We start from the raw sequence: 3,548 nt of genomic DNA, 5'->3' as shown, positions 1-3,548 counted from the left end.
TATATATAAAAGAAAGAAACGCTGGGCTACCCTAAGAAACCCTGATGGTATTTTCGTAATTATTTATTTTTAATATTTTTTTTACTAATTTTGTAAATATATTTTCAACAATTATCAAAACTGACACTGAATCGTGAAAAATACTTCTAGCTTGAACCTCATTTTTTCATCAATATATCTCGAATCTTAAGAAATAAAGATAGAAATCCGATTTGTTAAATTGATCATTTTTTCACTTTTAAAATTCAATCCCGTGCATCGCACGAGAAAAAAAGCTAGTATTTAATATTTATAAAATAAAGGAACGTTGGGCAACCCTAAAAAACCCTAATGGTAATTTTGTAATTACTTATTTTTAATATTTTTTCTGTACTAATTTTCAACAACTACCAATCTCCTATTTTTCTTCAATATATCTCAAATCTTAATAGATAAAATAGAAATTTGATTTGTTAAATCTAAACCTATATATTTGGATTATAAATCTTAATATTTAAAATTTTAAAAAACTAATGTTATATAAAATATAAATAATATTACATTATTAAATTTTACTTATGTTAATGTACTATATACGTATGTATTAAACTGATTTCTTTTTCACTTTTGAAATAGGAAAAAAAATGCTAATATATATAAATTAAACAAAGAGGTTAAAGAAAATATTAATAATGATAAATAAATTATCGAAAATCCTAAATGCATGACCAGAAATGCTGAATGCAGTGTAGCCGAAATTGCATATAAAGGTAGTATAGTACTTTCACCTCTCCAGGGGAGGATGTCGTCAAATGATGATTTTTGCTTAAATTTATCCCTAATTTATTTGGTACTCAGAGGTGTATATAAAATAAGCCCTATTTTTTCCGGAGGTGCAAAATATGCCAAAATACTGCATTTCGAGCAATAACACCAAAATTTAATACTATCATTTTGTACTCTTGATAATTCGGTAATGAAAGAATAAACATGTAACAAATACATCTAATTCAGATGAGTTGTCAAAAATAATTTACTTAATGACTTCATATAATATTTCATGATCGTAGCTTTTTTTTTTTTCTTGATAATGAAGGAATCCGCAGCCAACCATATAAATGTATTGGATAAACCCACATATTCATATAATAGCTTGCAAATCGTACTAACTTTTAAAATAACAAGTCGTGGTCAAGAGTAACCGACCAAGTGCATGTCAACTTATAATACGAAGCTGATAGCTACAATGAAGTTTTTATTTATTTATTTATATGATCATTTAAAAATATAAAACATAAAACAGAATATTTATATGAAATCTCTATCTGCAGTTATCAATTTACTTTTGTAGTTAATTGAACCAGCATAATTTATTTTTATTCTAACAAAAGTCATTCACTAATTATTTTTTTTCTTGAATTCTTCCACGTATAGAAGATACAATGAATACACCTATATAGGAAAGGCGATCATTCGCTGGCAGGACGACCAGACGAAGGTATTCCAACCTCTTCGAACTTTTGTTGTTGAGCTTCCTCGAGGTTTATGAATATCTCCGATCTTATCAACATGTCGTTGAAATCAACCGAAGATTAATTTTAGAGCCAAAACCTGAAAAACTTCTCCATCTCGTAAGCCTCGAATTAATGTAACTTCGGAGACTCTCTTTCTTCTTTTGCCTAATACTGAACGGAAACATATATCGAGGTCATGCGACATTTTTCTGAGCTAGCGGATTGATTCATGAATCTATATTGAAACAAGGATTTCATCAGTAGGGCCCATATTATGCACCAAAATATTTAATAAATCATCTGAATTACTTAACTTTACTAATGTAATAGAAATTAGCGACAACAATGATTGTTCAAAGTCACAATTCGTAAATTTGCTATTGGATAAAAAAAAAACCTAAATTCTTAAATATATTTATTTTTTAAAAGAGCACACGACGTTCTTTCATATTTTCACGAAATCTATCGATGATAAATTCATACTCAATGTTTCAGCTATTTCTTTCTCAATATACAAGATGCCCAGATGTCAGTTAATTAGGGGAATCCGTTTAACATCAATAAATAGGGAATTCATTTTTGATTTAATCTCATAAATGAAAAACATATAATCATCAAATAGATTGTTTTTTTTTTTCAACTCACAAATGTTTTTTTTTATAATACCTATATATTTAGAATCAATGATGTACACATAATATGCATATATAATTATATAATTATATGTGATATAAATGTAATATATACAACATTACGATTGGAAATAGGGTTAGTTACAAACCCTAAAAGGAACTAAAAGAATAAAATTGGGGGCAATAAAGAAAAGTTTTTGATCCCCCTTAAGCCGTCGACATTGATAAGTGTTCGTTTTGCACGATTTTTGCTTATCGAATTTTCAAGTTTTGGTCTTCGTTCGTCCAAGTTTCAGCTTTATTCGTATATATTATTGCGTTTCTTGTTTTAGTTCTATTTTTAGGTTTTGTTAGACATTTTTGCCGAGTCAAAGCCATTTGAAAGCTAAAACCGAATATTCAAGACAATTTTGGGGCCAAGAAAACCCAACTCGCGATACAGGAACTGCGTATCGCGATCTGGGGGATGTCGCAGAAAGAAACAAGATCAAGACCCAGATCGCGATCTGACATTCCGTATCGCTATCTGGGGGTTTTTACAGATGACTTTTTGATCAAGATCCAGATCGCGATCCAGCACTCTGTATCGCTATCTGGGGGGGTCTCACAGTGCAGATTTGTTTCGGACCCAGATCGCGATACACATCTCTGGATCGCGATCTGGCATGGCGGTGGACAGCTCCCATAGGCTGCTAGATCGCGATCCAGCCAAACGAGATCGCGATCTAGGCACGACTTCTGAGAAAATATATTTATTTGCAAAGCTTCTTGAGGAAGCTTTGAATTTAACTATAAATAGGAAGGCCCTTTCATTCTTCATTTCTTCTTCAACCTTTTACGGTTTTTGACAGTTTTTCGCGGGAATCGTCGACGGGGGTTTCGACAGTTCTTCGCGGGAATCGTCGACGGGGGTTTCGACTTAGGTTTTTCTTACCCAATTTCTTTACGTTTTGTTCTTCATTTCTTGTGTACATTCTTTTGACTATCTTTGTTATGAATTAAGAACATTTTCTTCTAGGGTAATGAAACATTGTATATATTCATTCCGATCGTCATTTATGTTATCTATTTGTTGTGTTTTGATTTCGTTTATGGTTTCATGTATTAAATGCTTCTAATTGTTTGATCAGCTCTCGGATTGATATTAAATAGGAATGAACTCGAGAGAGGATTTATTGTTTGAAGTTAGGAAAACATAGCTCGGGGTGTGGAAACGGAGGCGTGATGCACTTCGGGTAGCCCTTAAGGACTTGACCTAAATGCTCTCTTAATAGCCAGTTCTGAACGCAGACGTCGAACCTGTGGGTAGACTCTAACTACACTGGAGACGAGTGTTAGAGTACTTTAGCGTATGGGTTAACAAATAGGAATGTGACTTTAGATTACGGATTTGTAGATCGTTGTTGATTATACATAGGTGGAT

Source organism: Erythranthe guttata, chromosome 6 (genome assembly GCF_056151865.1).
Source record: "Erythranthe guttata isolate IM_541 chromosome 6, IM_541, whole genome shotgun sequence".
NCBI classification, from domain to species: domain Eukaryota; kingdom Viridiplantae; phylum Streptophyta; class Magnoliopsida; order Lamiales; family Phrymaceae; genus Erythranthe; species Erythranthe guttata.
Note: the sequence above shows the minus strand (reverse complement) of the source record.